This window comes from Palaemon carinicauda, chromosome 31 (genome assembly GCF_036898095.1).
Source record: "Palaemon carinicauda isolate YSFRI2023 chromosome 31, ASM3689809v2, whole genome shotgun sequence".
In the NCBI taxonomy this organism is placed as follows: domain Eukaryota; kingdom Metazoa; phylum Arthropoda; class Malacostraca; order Decapoda; family Palaemonidae; genus Palaemon; species Palaemon carinicauda.
In genome coordinates this window covers 31506619-31523953 of record NC_090755.1, presented here as the reverse complement: position 1 = coordinate 31523953, position 17335 = coordinate 31506619, and the positions used below count along the sequence as shown (strand labels likewise).

General features: G+C 35.8%; 1 protein-coding gene across 7 annotated transcripts in view; it reads right to left on the bottom strand.

Moving 5' to 3' along the window:
• Positions 1–17335, bottom strand: part of Gbeta13F (guanine nucleotide-binding protein subunit beta-1) — a 100427-nt gene that overhangs the window by 71972 nt on the left and 11120 nt on the right. The window lies entirely within an intron of this gene.

Below are 17335 nucleotides of genomic sequence, written 5' to 3'. Positions count from 1 at the left end.
ACGTGCTTCTGTATCAGTCTGGGAAAGAAAAGTGCTTCTATTGAGCACGCCTGATATCCTTGCGATCATCAAATCGTGTACACACATTAAAGATGCAAGGAATATATCTTCCATTGGGGAGAATACACAAGTGCAATCATGCACACAAGTTCATGGGGTAAAGAATATTAACATTTTAAACATAATTTGCATTTTCCCTACCTAAAAAATCTCGAGTATTTCCCTTTGGGGAGAGAAATTAGGTTTGGATACCAATTCATGATCTGAAAAGCTCAAGAATCCTTTTCAGCTATACAAGATTTGCTCTTCGGTACCAATAAAATGTCATGACTTTCTTTTAGATGTAAGTCCTCCGAGGAAGAGGGAAAATTGTTGGTTGAAAATCTCCTATCCTCCAATGTGTTAAAGACACTCATGATCTGAAATGAATTTCCTAATTCCCTGGATGAAACTTAATAATTGTCGGTGAAAGAAACTACTCTGGATGATCTCAATCCACTATGGGATTGAGGGTGAGGATTACCCCTAAGGAGCAACTAAAGACGACGGTCACGACTCCAGTAGTTTGGGAGGTCTACTGCATAGACCTGCTAGTAATAAAATTATGCAGGTGGGCCTAAGACCAGAAAAGTTAGGGTGTGCATTTTAGCTTTAACAGGTGTAAAGCTTCTTCTGAAATAAAATTCAACTTGAGATCAATCATGGATGTTTTTGCTGTAGGAGAACATCCTGGATGTTGTTGCTGTAGGAGTACATTTTGGATCTTATGAGGTGCTTAAGAGTGATACACGCAACGATAAGGTGTTGTATCCCCCTATGCCAAGCCCCAAACAGGCTGAACACACGCCAGGGGTCTAATAAGGTTAGTCCCCCTGCACTCGCATTCATGAGTGTGCATGGCCATGATAGCACATTGAAGAAAGACTTGCACGAGATCCGAAGAGCCAACATGCTCAGGTGAGAATTCTATGTCCACCTTGAGTGCACGCTAAGCGAGTTTGATGATAACGTGCACTTTGGTGAGTTATGTGTTTACCTTGAGCTCACATTGAGTGTATTTGATGATAGTGTGCGCTCAGTTAAGTCAGAATCCTACATTGCACATTGAGCATGTTGAGACGTTAGCATTAAGCATATCTCCTCCACAGGTGCTCACTTGTTAAGCACACTCAAGTCGCCAAAAAGCAAGATGATTGCAGACAAGGTCAAGCACTCAACATTCCAATCAAGTTAGGGTACGCTGATTCAACAGTGCTCACTAGGAGACATATTGGTAGCGAGACCATGCATCCAACCTTGTTCTTTTAACTTCTGAACAGTCTGACACAAGAGGGGCAAAGGCGAGTCCTGTGATCACCTTTGGCCAGCCGTTTGAGTTGTGGGAGGCATGTCTCAAGACACAATACGAGGTTAGCGTCATTACCGGGAACAAGTGCCCAAGAGTACAGAAGAAAATCGGCTGGGGAGCAAACATCTGTCAAAACCTCCAGCCAGTGGAAAAATGTCTTTCCACTGACGGTTGCTATCAAGGTGACTACTCTGTGAGCAATCAGAGGGGAAGGGTTTCCCCAGTCCAGGCCAGGTAATTACCAGCCACCTGTTTACACCTCCATATGAAAGTTTTAACTGCTGTGATGTCCAGCTTTGCTATTATTTCTCCTATGTAAAGGACAAAGTTTTGTATTTGTACCGGAACAAGAATAAATTCATATACTAAAAGTTGTACATCAGAAATACATAGACCAATTTTCACATGGAAGTCATTAGTTTTTTCTAACAGTGAATGTACAGACTATAAGTTATAAAATTCCCTACCTCTTCATGTCTGAATGACTAAAAAAAAATGGTCAACATAGTAGTAGTAAGATTTCTCTGATCATTTCCTACTTTGAGTAATTAGGTTCTTGTAGAGACTGATTGAATAGACTTTAGTATGTATAAGTATGGACTCTTATCAGTAATTTTCCTCACCACTGACGATCATAAGGACATAATCCCCGTATTCAGTTATTTACTAACCAGTGGTAGCCTTCTCCCTTAAATCCAAATATATCGCTCCCCACACAAAAATTACATGTTCATTTATCAAATGTACACATATGAACAAGACTAGTATGAAATATTCTCATTCATGTATATTTCTAGGCTAATTTTAGGCTTTTGGCATATGTAGTCATTGACTTCAACACTTCATGCATCTTTCAGCCCAATCATAATACCAAATTCTAAATACTGTCTAGTATATAAATGACCAGAAAAAAAATACAAATGTATATTTACGAATGCCCTAGAGAATATAAGATAGATAACCTACATTATTTCTCAGGATATCATAGAAAATGGAGCAATTAGTGTACATGGGAACTAGAATAAATAGCTTTCTGCAATTTTTCAAGAATATATAATGGAATTGGTACCCAGGTCAGAACAGGGTTGTGCAAGGGACTGAAAGCAATTGCTTAAATATATAAAAAGGACTTCATAGAAATAAAACAATAGTTTCTATTACAAAAAAAATATCTGAAACATATAATATAGACATTCTCCTGGTCTAAAATGCAATACTATAATCTGAATGTTCAAAATTCCAAGCCAAAGGTTGAATCGTGGCCCTTGATGGAAAGATTGTTACTTTGATTTATCACTATTCAAGTGATCCTCATGAACAATGTATTGGGCTGATCAATTTGTCAAGTTTATCATAAACTTAAAAAAAATGGCCATATGACTATATCAACATTTTCCGAGAGTGAATTCTTATCAAACTGTATTCTTACCCCCAATATAAACTTGCTCTATGCAAAGGGCTGGTTTAAATAATCAGTTACAGAAAAGTAAAAATTAATGCACAACAAAATGAATGTGGTAAAAGTAAAGCAGAAAGCAATGAAACTAAAACTAACTAACATTGCAAAAACACCTTTTGCATACTCTAATGGCCCAGTATACAATGCTTAGGTAAATAAATTTTCGAAGATATAAATAAAAAAAAAGTTTGTCCCAAGATTCAATTTACATACCAAAAATTCAAATTATCAATAATGTACAACTGTAAAATATACCAACTTTAAGGGGACTGACCACTATGCCATGCATTTTTTTTTTCCTAATTCAAAATACAGAATTTCTATATGTTTTAGACATATATAAAAGGTAAAGAGGTATATGTTGCGTTTATGGATCTGGAGAAAGCGTATGATCGAGTTGATAGGGAAGCAATGTGGAATGTGATGAGGTTATATGGAGTTGGTGGAGGCAGTGAAAAGTTTCTAGAAATGTAGTAAAGCATGTGTTAGGATAGCAAATGAAGTGAACAATTGGTTTCCAGTGAAAGTGGGGATGAGACAGGGATGTGTGATGTTGCCGTGGTTGTTTAACTTGTATGTTGGAGTGTTGAGAGAGGTGAATACTCGAGTGCTTGGACGAGGATTAAAACTGGTAGACGAGAATGACCATGAATGGGAGGTAAATCAGTTGTTGTTTGCGGATGATACTGTACTGATTGCAGACGTGGAAGAGAAGCTCGGCCGATTAGTGACAGAATTTGGAAGAGCGTGTGAGAGAAGGAAGTTGAGAGTTAATGTGGGTAAGAGAAAGGTTATGAGATGTACGAGAAGGGAAGGTGGTGCAAGGTTGAATGTCAGGCTGAATGGAGAGTTACTTGAGGAGGAGGATCAGTTCAAGTACTTGGGGTATGTTGTTGCAGCAAATGGTGGAGTGGAACCAGATGTACGTCAGAGTGAATGAAGGGTGCAAAGTGTTGGGGGTAGTTAAGGGAGTAGTAAAAAATAGAGGGTTGGGCATGAATGTAAAGAGAGTTCTATATGAGAAAGTGATTGTACCAACTGTGATGTATGGATCGGAGTTGTGGGGAATGAAATTGACGGAGAGACAGAAATTGAATGTGTTTGAGATGAAGTGTCTAAGGAGTATGGCTAGTGTATCTCGAGTAGATAGGGTTAGGAACGAAGTGGTGAGGGTGAGAACGGGTGTAAGAAATGAGTTAGCAGCTAGAGTGGATATGAATGTGTTGAGGTGGTTTGGCCATGTTGAGAGATTGGAAAATGGCTGTCTGCTAAAGAAGGTGATGAATGCAAGACTTGATGGGAGAAGTACAAGAGGAAGGCCAAGGTTTGGGTGGATGGATGGAGTGAATTAAGCTCTGGGTGATAGGAGGATAGATGTGAGAGAGGCAAGAGAGCGTGCTAGAAATATTAATGGACAGCGAGCGATTGTGACACAGTTTCGGTAGGCCCTGCTGCTTCCTCCAGTGCCTTAGATGACTGCGAAGGTAGCAGCAGTAGGGGATTCAGCGTTATGAAGTTTCATCTGTGGTGGATAACAGGGGAGGGTGGGCTGTGGCACCCTAGCAGTATCAGACGAACTCGGTTGAGTCCCTTGTCAGGCTGGGAGGAACGTAAAAAGGAGAGGTCCCTGTTTTTGTTTCTATCTATATATTTGTTTGATATCGGCTAGCCCCCAAAATTGGGGGAAGTGCCTTGGTATATGTATGTATGTATATATAATTTTCAAGTCACTTGATCAAAAACTTTTTGATTTATTAGCAAAAATTATGATTTAAAAAAATAAATTAGGTACATTTTTCTCAACTAATATGACACCAATTGTATTGAAAATCATACCGGCAAAACTTCTTTATAAACTGAATAATTCTGTGCGACAGATTTTCGATTTTCCCTTTTCTTTTAAATTGTCTAGTTCTTAGTTTTCTTTGTTTAGATGTAAAATACTGTACTCATGAAAAAATCAAAAAAATTAAAATAAAAAATCCTGTCACATAAGTGTGGGATTTATATTCCTCTTTTCAATTATATCTTTCTCTCTAAAATAGAACAATAAACAAGTGAGAAGTAATGTGCGACAGATTATCGACTTTCTTTTTAATAATTTTTTCCTTAATTTTCTTCATCCAGACGTAACAATCATGAAAAAAAGAGAAATAGAAAAATCAAAATTGTTACACAAAAGCGTGGGATTTTTATTCCTCTTTTCAATTATATCTTTCTCTCTAAAATTGAACGACAAATGAGAAAAATGTGAATAAGTATGTTTTTGAGTTATGAGCTTCCGAAGATTTGCTATAAATTTTTGCTTTTATCTATAAAAAAAAAAAAAAAATCAAGATATCATTATTGATACCCATACTTTGTACTTTTATTATTTATTCGAACATGAAGGCTCCCTAACCGACGTATTTAAACCATAAGTTTACAAATACACTTGGCGTAAGTGTGTCATGAGTTGCCAGCGGCCTCGCATTGTTGCTAGTTTTGGTTAGAATGTTCCAGCTTTGTACTCTTTTTCACATTTCCCTCTCTTCTTGGTTCTTTTTTGCTTACTTTTTGTTCATTCTATGATCTTAGGTAACATTGGCCTTGCTATAAAGTTTACGAGGATGTTGTGAGAACACAATGTACATACGAACTGCAAGTACACAAACACATGTATTATAACTTCTATATGTCTTTGGAAACTCTGGCTGTTCTTCTTTTGGATCGTAGTTTGCGCTCACCTAACCTCTACCAATGCCTTCCATCTCTGCCAGACGCAAAAGATTTCGAAATATAAGTGAAAAAAATCGCTATATATATAGATATGCAAAAATAAACACAAAGATGATTTGTCAAACTCAAGTCATGCAGACAACGCAGTAAGGACGACGTCATCATTTAAAGACAGCTATATCTTCACTATTTGTAAAAATAATTGGCCAAAACTTCTGGAGACCATGTACGATATGTTTCTGCATACATAGAAACAGTAAAACAATTTTCAATTTTTTAAAGTTATGTCAAACACCATAGCAGACGGTCCACTTAAAAAGGTAAAAGAAAATTATGAGTTTCATTAGTGAGGTTAGAATCAATGTTCAACCGCACACCCCACAATAAAAACACCATGAAAACCAGCATATTTGTCATAAACAATCGAATCTGACTACAGCCGTTCCTTTGTATTTCAATAATTGATAGATAGTATTTAATTGCTGTATTTATGCTACAAAGTCATGTGGAATACACTGATATATTCTAATGTTAAACCCTTACTTTCTCTGGAGAAAATAAAGATCTATATACTGCCAAAAAAAAACAAGCTATAGCTGAAGGTTAAAAAATACAATGTTCTTAGCTGTTAACTTGTTTGGAATTAGGGAAAGCTCTATCTGAAACTGGAGGGAAAAATTCATTTTTGTTATAATCTTATATAAGACTTTAAGAAATTCCCAAGTTCATAGAAAGTGCAAGAGGGTGTACAGTATTCGGTTTATGAAATAGTAAACCAAATTGCATGAAAAATACCTAATGAATTAGAAGAAAAATTCACAATTTCCTAAGAACCTCAAACATAAAAACTACCATCATGCATTGGCAACATGGATAAACTTTGATATGCCATTAAACGCCTAAGTAAATAAAATGAGCCCAAATTATTCTAAAATAAGCCATTTGCCATAGTATGATAAAATGATATGTCAAGCATTAATAGTTTCTTTTGAGAAATAATGAAAATCCTTTGGAAGTTTGCTTTAATCAGCTGATCCAGAAAGCATAGATGGTAGTGTCACCAACTCATAATTGAAAACAATGAAAAGATTAATATTTACTATTTTTATTTTTTAATACGATACTAATATGTGAATATTACATGCCTTATTTTGGATACAGATAAGTGAAAGTTACCTCAAAATCTTGTTTATATCAAATAAAGCTGTTCACTTGACCAAGATTGCACCACCCCACGACTTGTGGAACACACAATGGACGAACAACTGCATTTGATATTAACAAGATTTTGATAAAACTGAAGTTTGTTAACTGTATCCAATAATAAGACATATAATATTTACATATCAAGTACCACATTAGGAAATTAAAACAGCAAATATTACAGTAATCTTTCACATTGTTTATATCCACACAGGAATAAACTACATACTTCTAAAACAATTTGTATTTTTCCTAGCTATACAAATTGGAGTTATTTAATCAAAGGTCCCGCCTCAACCGCCCCACAAGTCTTTAACCAGAAGAGAGTGAAGCGCATCATGCGGCAGCGGTGCCACGCACTGTGGTTGCTTAGCAACCGTATAGTGAAGCATTCAAACATTTTGTTTTCCTTTTGATTTTCAAGTCGTAGAAAACGAGACGAGGAGTAACCCATGTAAATGACTCAAGTTTGAATAGCTATGAAAAATATGAATTGCTTTAAAAATTCATAGTACTCTTTATATTTTAAATTCAATTTTTCTCAAAAACTTAAAAAACCCTATAACTTAATGATGTCAAGAAACTTGGAAATATTTGAAAATACTGAACTCCATCACAAAATTACTGAATAAATGTTTTCTATATGGATGACAGATTCTAAATAGTACTGTACAGTAACATATTTTGAAAAAGATTCCTTATATAAATCTAACTTTTACTCTGACAATGATAACAACAAATTACATATAATCACTTTCTGAAGAGATTTAAAGAAGAACCTTATTGGTTCATTTGGTGAAGGGACACCAAAAACAAGAATTGTTAAATGCTATAAAAAAATTTTGAAGCATCAGCACATTCTGTTCTGGTGCAAGATTGTCACATTTCTCAGTATCATAAAGCTTTTCTTTATATTTCATTGATAAAAACTGTGCATTTATTTTCCAAGGAGTATTTGTGATATGAGTGCCCAGAACATGAAACTGAAATAATGCAATAAAGTACACATGATGTATTTCAAAGTGCTTTACACCTGTAACCTAATTTTTAAATCTTTTACACCATTTAGTTAGTTTTTAATCATAATGGTATTTATTAGCATTTGTTTAATGACCTAGTTTTATTCATTTGCTTACTTATCCTTTGTCTTCTCTTTCCAACATATGGGTAATATCATGTTAATAGCTTCTTAGGCTTATTATATATGACTGCTCATACTGAACCTCTTAAGTATTTCATCTACAATACATTAAGGGTGATAAAAATTAAACATAGCATTTACTCCAATGTTAACAAAAATAAAATAAAAAAAGCCTCAAACAACAATCTTGTGAAAATAAGATTAGAATAATGCATTTCTAATATATCTACCAAAGCATAAATGTTCATATGAATATGGACTATTTAGGCTTAAAATTTACAGCCGAGATGTTCAGTTTCCTCAACATAGGATTAATGATTATTAACCCTTTTACCCGCAAAGGACGTACTGGTACTTTTCACAAAAGCCATCCCTTTACCCCCATGGACGTACCGGTACGTCCTTTTTTTTCTATTTTTGATAATTTTTTTGAGAAAATTCAGGCATTTTCCAAGAGAATGAGACCAACCTGACCTCTCTATGACAAAAATTAAGGCTGTTATAGCAAGTTAAAAAAAATATACTGCAAAATGTGCTGGGAAAAAAATAACCCCCTGGGGGTTAAGGGTTGGAAATTTCCAAATAGCCTGGGGGTAAAAGGGTTAAACAAATGAAGATGCTTCTTTCATCAAAATAGAAAGGCACTTTAATTGTCTTTGGGAGTGATTTGAAAATAAAAAGTGACCCCACATGGCAAGGCCAATAAAATGAAGCCCTTAAGTGATCATCAAACTAAATAATGTATTCCAATGAAATTACGTGAAATATACGTAAAATTGCCCAGTACAAACCCAAAACTAAATGCATACTAAACAAAACTGCTATTAACTAATTAGACAGCAACGATTACCCAACCAAAAATTACTTTTCCTTGGCAAATTCTGAAAATCTTTATTTAGCTCCTGCTATTAACTACTAGGTTTACATATTATTTAGACAATTGATTTCCCAACTAGTTTTCCGGGCTACCTCTTTTAGCAATTGAATCTCTAAAAACGAATGGCCTGAAAGGAATTTTGTGAACCTCATTCAAGCTTCAATACACAATAATTCACTATCAGTATAAATTTTGAACACACAAAACAACACTCAAACCTCAAGGTTGCTTTTTGTAATGTTCTGTTCATTCACCGAAAGCACTGAAACATGTTGCCATGTAAAAATATTTCCCCTTTAACTAAGCACTAATAAGGGCTAAATTTTGACCTTATCACAATAACAACCAAAAGGAGGCTTATTTTGGTTTTTGAAAACCCCCAGCCATTTTTCCATATGGCATACAAGGACTTTCTGTAAAACCTCGACAAAGATTTGATAAATTTGCTCGGAAAGGTGAAATCTATTTGAACAGGTTTTTCTTTCACCCCTGCATAAGCAACTCAATTTGACTTGACCCTCAACACCAAATTTCTCCTACATTTGGGTCCCTCAAAGAGGATCGGCAAATTTCATAGCCTCAAGGAATTACACAACCCTGTAGTCAATTCTCTTGGAGGTCATACCCACCTACCAAGCACAAGGCCTTACACATAATCAGTTGCTTCACTCTATAAAAGTAGAGGGGGATCATTTGTAAAGAGTAAATACTTCAGGTCTAGGGACTTGTAAGTCTTCCTAATTCAAGACATATGGGAAAGCAGATACAACAGGTAATTTTGAGCTTACCCTGGTTTTACAAATAAGAGACGGTGAAAATCCAGGTACAAGAAGCATAAAGTTGGACCTATTCCCTCTTTGCTTTCAACTGAAGCTTATTAACCATTTTTGTTTAAGGTAGTTCAAGGCATCTCCTTGATTTTCCCATGTTTACCAAAAGAATACTACTGTAAGATCATTGCAGTAGGTCAAAGATCTTAGCTCATCTATGCAATGGGACGGGAAACATCCTTCATCATTCACCGTATTCTTTGTCCTGACTTGCTAATGTGAACAGGTTTTTGATACGGTCAACCTAAGTTGGAAAAGCAGAAAGTTATATCCTCCCTCACAGACCCAAATTGGGAAAGCAGCCACATAAAAAAGTAACGAATAAAAAATAAATCAAGAACAAAAGAAATAATAGGAAAATTAATTAACTTGAATAGTAACAGAGGAAATATGAGAAAGCTTATATCAAACTGCTCAACATGTATGCATAAATACAAAGTTTGATTTCCTGATGGGCTCTGATTTAAAGGTTTAAAGGCCACTCATGAATGGCAGAGGCAAGGGACAATAACATTGCCCTATCAAGCAGGATGAGGCCTTAGAGACTGACCATATATCATAATCAGTGACCAAACCCCCTCTCCACCCAAGCTAGGACCAGAGGCCCAGGTAATGGCTGCTGATGACTGCAAGTAAACCTATAGGCTGCCCCAAACACTCCCATCCTTAGCTCCCAAGGATGGTAAGGTTGCAGACACTAAAGGAACTATTGAGTTTGAGCGGGACTCAAACCTGTCTCGAAATCACCAGGCAGAGATGTTAAAAATAAGGCCACAACAACCCTTAAAATATGTCTAAGATTCAGTGTAGTCTTGAGCCTCACAAAAGAGCAGAAAAGACTGTTAGAATTGACTGCATACTTATTATTAAGTGCTGGTTGGTAAGATCAGAGTGCAAAGGATAGTCAGAATTATGAAAGAGTTGATGGGAGAAGTACGAGAGGAAGGCCAAGGTTTGGGTGGATGGATGGAGTGAAGAAAGCCCTGGGTGATAGGAGGATAGATGTGAGAGGGGCAAGAAAATGTGCTGGAAATAGGAATGAATGACGAGCGATTGTAACGCAGTTCTGGTAGGCCCTGCGGCTTCCTCCGGTGCCTTAGATGACCGCGGAGGTAGCAGTAGTAGGGGATTCAGCTTTATGAAGTTTCATCTGTGGTGGATAACGGGGGAGGGTGGGCTGTGGCACCCTAGCAGTACCAGCCGAACTCGGTTGTCCCTTGTCAGGCTGGGAGGAACGTAGAGAGGAGAGGTCCTCTTTTTTGTTTCATTTGTTTGATGTCAGCTACCCCCAAATTTGGGGGAAGTGCCTTGGTATATGTATGTATGTGATTATAACAACCAAAATCTAATTGAAAGATGGGGCAATATTTCCAAATAAAGCTCAGGAAAATCAAGCATGTATGTCCTAGATGAATATTCTACAGTATTTAATCATAAAAAGCGACCTCTCAAACCAGAGTTCACTTCCTTTCCACAAGGTAAAAATGAAATGTAGAAGCATTAGTAAAAAAGAATGGAGTACAAACACTAAGTGCTGCGTGAACCTTTACTAATAATAGCCCGTGAGACCTGGTCTCCCGTGTTTACATATACTAGGATATCCGATTTACAGTTTACCGTGAAATAACTCCCGAGTCATAATACCGTATTTATTGAAGTATTCAACATAGAAATCAAATAAAACAAAAGAGAACAATATAAATGTAACTCACTACTCCAATAGGGTGAAAGAGAACTATGTATGTAACTTACTGCTACACGTAGTTTAAACTTGCTGTTTGTTAACACACGAGTATCTATACCCAAGATGACCTATATTATGAGTGTACAATTATAACTATACTTAATTCCCCGCAATCATGTTAAGACTTCTTGAATAAATGTTACGTAGGAAAAAATCAAATTAGTAAAAAAAAAAAAAAGAAAAAAATTAATGGTCCTTCTGAAGAAGGCAAAGCTCTAGGCAAGTGCAAAACAGTATTCCTGGAAGCAAGGGAACTGTGGAGAAATTTGTGAAGCATGCCACACATTAATGAGGCTAAATTTGAAGGCAGCAGCCACAAATTTTTCTCCAAAGAATTCAAACCTTTCATACTGCTGCTGTCCAGCTATAGATATTTCATAAATGAGAAAATGGATGGCAAGGCAGCACATGGCCCTATAAAAAAAAATGACACGGAAATCACTCGACCGCTTGGTTCTAGGATAATAATTGCTATACAATTTGTATGAAACAGGACTTAACTGCAAGGGAGAAATGACTTGCCATTCTCCAACACATTCATCTCTCAATGTCACAAACCCTGCACTGATGGCATTACATGGTGACCAAGGACCATGAAACACTTATGCTTAATAATAATCAACAGTATACTTTAAGACCTCCATCATAGAGTGGCAAATGTTCAACCAACCATTCCTGGAGATAAGCAGCCATAAAGAGGCAACAAAGAAAAATTTTAACTCTTTTGGTAAAAGGCAATAACCTTATAATCAATTCATTTATTTCACTTTCAAGAAGAACCCATAACAGATGATGGTAGATTTTGGTGAAAGTTTCAATATCTTTGAGTCAGCCAGTGGATCAAGGAGTACACACTATATGCTACCAAAAATTACTTCGATCCAGAAAAGAGCAAGATTCAAAATACTAACCCCCCCAAAAAAATTGGAAACCTTACCCTCATAAAACTTTAACAGGTCTCACAGGACAAAGAAATCTATTCTATGATGTATCAATCACCAACTTTCTTTTCCAAACAGGGAATAATCATCTTATTTTCTCCAAAATTTACATATAAATAAAAGAACTTGTAGTTCACTAAAGCGTATAACAAACGCTAAACCTACCAGGAAGGAGACTCGAATGCGAGATCTTTAACAGAAAAACCTTTCAAATGCTCAAAATGAGAAACCTTTAAATATTGAATGCTTTCAATAAATTGTTATTACAATTGGAGACTTGACATTAAACATTCCAATGCCTTTAATACAAATTAGTAAACTGCTTTTTAGAACCTAAGATATAAAATTTAGAGGACTTTGAAATGGCCCCAGAATATGGCAGACAGTCTCCATGCATTTAGCTGTAGTATATATGAGTTGGGGTGCCCCTGGGCTTATAGCAACCTGCTTTTCCACCTAGCAAGTAACAATAATAACTGGTTTTCTGAAAAGACAGATCATGAATAGCAACTGCCTGGGACCTTTCACCAATAGAGGCTACAGATATGTGACAATAAGTTTCCTTGAAATAATCAGAGGTAGAAGGATTATTCCCCCAAAATTTGTCCAGGTAGACGGATTATTCCCCACAAATTCGTCCAAGTCAATAGAACTTCAGCTAGTCATAATAGGAATTCTGATTTGGTTACCCAGTTTCCAAATATAAGCCAATGCTGCCATATCATCACTGAAAGTTCCAGGCATTTGGAATAAAGAGTGAATTTTTTCCTCTACCACTTTCCTGACAGATGGAGATTATTTACAGTTGCATTTTATATTTCCTGAGAAGCCTCCCTGAAAAAAAAAAAAACACATCTGGAACCATCACTTAATTGGATACTTCCTAGGATAACTTATCAGGATGCCACCCCACCCCCACCCCTCAGCAAAACCATTGTCCCTAGCAATCTCATCAACTCCCGAACTGACATCAACTTCATCAACTTAACTTTTCCAATAAAAGAAAAGACTGAATCCTCTTTTCCAAAGGAAAACTCGAAAATAAAATGTTGCCCTTATAAATCCCACATATAGAATCCCTTGAGTTGAAATCAAGAGAGATTTTCTAACCTTTGTAGATACTTCAGTAACCACACTTATTAAACCAAAATTATTTCAAACTAAGCATTAAAAATGTCAGTCGTCCAGGTACTAAAGAACTGTGATTACAAGAAATCTCATCGCTTTCGAGATGGAAACCATCATCCTGGTTAAAACTTGAGAAAGTGTCCTGAGACTCAAATACAGACACTTGAATTGGTAAACTTTGAAACTATTCTAATAATGAGAACAATAGGTATGTATAGGTCTGCATCTGGATAAGTATATCAATAATTTCCTTACTGACACAAGGATTGAGGATGTTGCCATCAAAAACTTGGTGAGAACTGTAAACCAGTTACGAATGAAAAGATCTACACCTTGGTCCCCAACCTCTCGAGGCTTAGGGGACAATGAACAACTTGCAGTAAAACCCTGGAGATTGATCCAAGACTTCTACTACATTCTTCTCTAGTTTTGCAATCTCTACTCTCAAAATATGGGCCCTTGGTGGTAGGACAGCCTTCCTCCTACAAGGTTCTGTTGGGAAAGATCTTCAAAGCTTTCTCATACAAGTTTAAGTCCTGTTGGCATCTTGGCCGGAACACCTGTCAAAACAAAATCCTCATGGCCTACAAAAGTTACGAAATTAATACAGAGAAAACTTTTGGGAGGTTGCTACAAGAACCACTTCGTAGAGCTACTTTGCGTCCCAGATTTAAATGGAGATATGTCATCTAGCTCTCCTTCCTTATTATCCTGATTTTCTTCTTATTAGCCAGGTGAATCCTTTAAAAACGTAACTATAAGATTTTCCCTTTGTTTACTCCTAGCGGTAATCTTTGCACATGCGCAAGGCACCGGATTTGTCTTGGTAGATAAGTTACAACTGTATAACTTGGGCTGTCGCTGGGGAAAACTCAAGATGTGCTAGTGGCCAAACCTACATTAGACTGATGCTCATGTCATCTAATTGTAACTGTTCTGCTACCATAAACTTTGTTTTATTCAATCTTTTCTGTGATCTATAGGAGCGATACAATAGACCACGCCATGAATATAAGTATGATCTGGTTGCTCATGGGTAATTACTTCAGTAACTGGGGGCATATTTGGAACCAGGATACTACAGTAACTTGGTAGTCTATCTCTGAAACCGGTGGTAGTAAAGAGCTGACTGATTCACTAAATCGAAAGTGTTTTACAATAAAAGGACCCAAGGCGATTAACTGAAAACTCACTGGTCTTCTTAGGTTTAACAAGCAAAAAGAAGTAGAGAGCTTATGAAATTCATTACAATCAAACTCCAAAAACCAATCCCTATTCTTTACGATTATATTGATCCTGCCACTTGAAAGGATAATGAAGATTATGACTGCCTAGCAATATCTTCGCCAGAGTATCTCTCACAGGAATACACTAAAAAATCCTGATGACATCCCTTATTATCGCTAATAATCTAAATCATACAAAAACCCATAACCTGGAGGTTTAAAAAGCATGTTACAGAACACGAGGGCAACACGGGTACTAAAAGACAAAGGATTCACAATATACCCAAGCCAAGGTTATTACCATCAACTGCCAGATTGTCTCAATGCTGTACCAGAGGACTTAGCCTATTTAAAGGCTAGAAAATTAGAAATTTTTAGCTTTAGGGTAAACATCAGTATCAAACAAAGCCTCAAGAGAGAGGAGTTATGAACATCACGGATTTCTTACAAATATAGTCTAATTATCAAAATTATGTACATACTGTACACACAAACTTTGTATTAAACAAGTAGATGAATGATACCACTAACCTTGAAGTCAAAAATACTATATAACCAACAAAAATAATCACTTTACACTACAGAAAACACATTTCAATGAATAAGAATCATACATTAAAAATCAACAACAGTATCTCATCAAGAGAAAAACCTGCCAATCCTAAGAGCAAACACCGACATTTGCAAGGACGCTGAATAGGCTTTAAATGTAGACGATGATGCAACTTACAAAAGTTACCTGCTTAATGAGTAACTTGTAATTGGATTCTTTCACTAATCAAAGTTTCAACCGCCTAGGATGAGTCCCTGTACTATCAGCCAAAGCAGGAACCTCATTAAAAATCTTAGTCACCAGCAGTTGTGGGGAAAACATAAGACTGAAAATAGATCGACTGTTTCTACCCTAGAAAGCCACAGTTTGCTCCTTTCCAATGACCTTCACATTTTCTTGCACTAATACAGCCTAAACCTTTCTGGTGTCTAGATCCCAGAAGATTCTTCAATATTGGCTGTCAGTAATCCTTTCCCTTTAAACATTATTTAAATATGCTATTGACTAATTTTTTTTTTAAATTCAAGGTTTGATTTATTGTTACTTAACCTACATACTGTACAATATTATTTAATTACAGTATTGTTGATTAAATTTAATATCTACCATAAATAAATAAGCTGAAATTCTATGCTGCTATTCATTTACTATTTACATGTAAGATAATTTCCCTAGATTAATTAGGCTAAGGGGCCTAAACAAAATGGGGATATCGCAAATATGTCTTTAAAAAAGGCTAGTCACGTTAGGTTTAGTGTGTTGGAAGATTACACCCTACTTTACACTGGTAGGACTTCCACTAAACATCACAAGTGTTTATCAAGTCCCACTGAATCATGGCCAGATTTCCATAATCTGTAATCTCAATGAAAAAATGCATTTCTATTTACAAAATTAACCCAGTCCATAATACACTAGTTACCAAAGAATAAAAATTGTAGTACTGCAATACTGATACAATTACAGAACTGTACTTCAAATTATCAATATCATATACTCTCCAATATCGAATTATGACTGACACCATTTATAACTTGATATAAAAAGTTAAACAATACAATCGTGCAATACAGCACACCCACATATAAGTTCAGCCAAATCTATAAGCATGAAAGCATTAATTTGCCATTTACATTATTTTTGGAAAGATCAGACTACTCTTACACTGTACGATATGAAGATTCTATAATACCAACAGAACTGCAGTTGAGACCCTTAAAAGTGAACTGTGATCTTTTCAATGAACTCTCTACTCTAAACAGTCATCCAATCATGTCAAATTACAGCAGAGTGCTTCTCTCTGATTAGGAATATAAATTTAGGTTGTCAGTAAGAAAGGCACACGACAACACAAATTGAATTGCAATATGTACAGTATAAGTTCATTTTCATTGCAAGTACTTTAATAAAAGTACAGAAAACATTATTATAAACCTCAAAACAAATAAACCAAACTAAAACCCCTAAAGTCATAGCGTGCTGACAACTGCAGTTAAAATATCTAGTCATAAACAGTGATCCTTTCAAGGGTCCTGGCAACTTGTATACCATAAATGTTGTTAATTTTATAAACTTTGGTTTGTCACATATAAACTACAATTAGCAGAATGCAGTACTGCAAATGAAAGTACTGTATATAGTACAATTAGAGTTCTGCATCAAAGGTTTTGGATATATCCAATTTTTCAATGACCAGTTATTACATTTAATGCTTTTGTCTACAGTGTATTTACGTCATCAGCTCAACAGAAGGTTAAAATTTTGCATTATCATTAGAAGATCAATCATTATCTCAGTATCATAATACTTTTGCTTTTATCTGTCATCTACAAAAAACACTGAAAATATCAATGCGTTTGCATAACCTATACAATATAGCTTGTTGCTCTCATTTTGGATCTCGCTGCATAATCAAATTTCAACTATAGGAGGTTAAACCATAAATTGCCGATGTTCTACATTCAATGGATGCCTATTGTATTTGATTTGACAGATAAGTCTTTTTTTTAACTTTTCCCCTCCAAATTCGTGCATATTAACAGCAATGATGCCGTTGGTCTAGTTGTAATTTAGAAAGAATAATGTTTACTTAGTGCTGTGTTTTTTTAAGATATCCATGATATGCAAGTCAAGTAAAGTTTACAATAAATAAGAGAAAAGAAAAGTA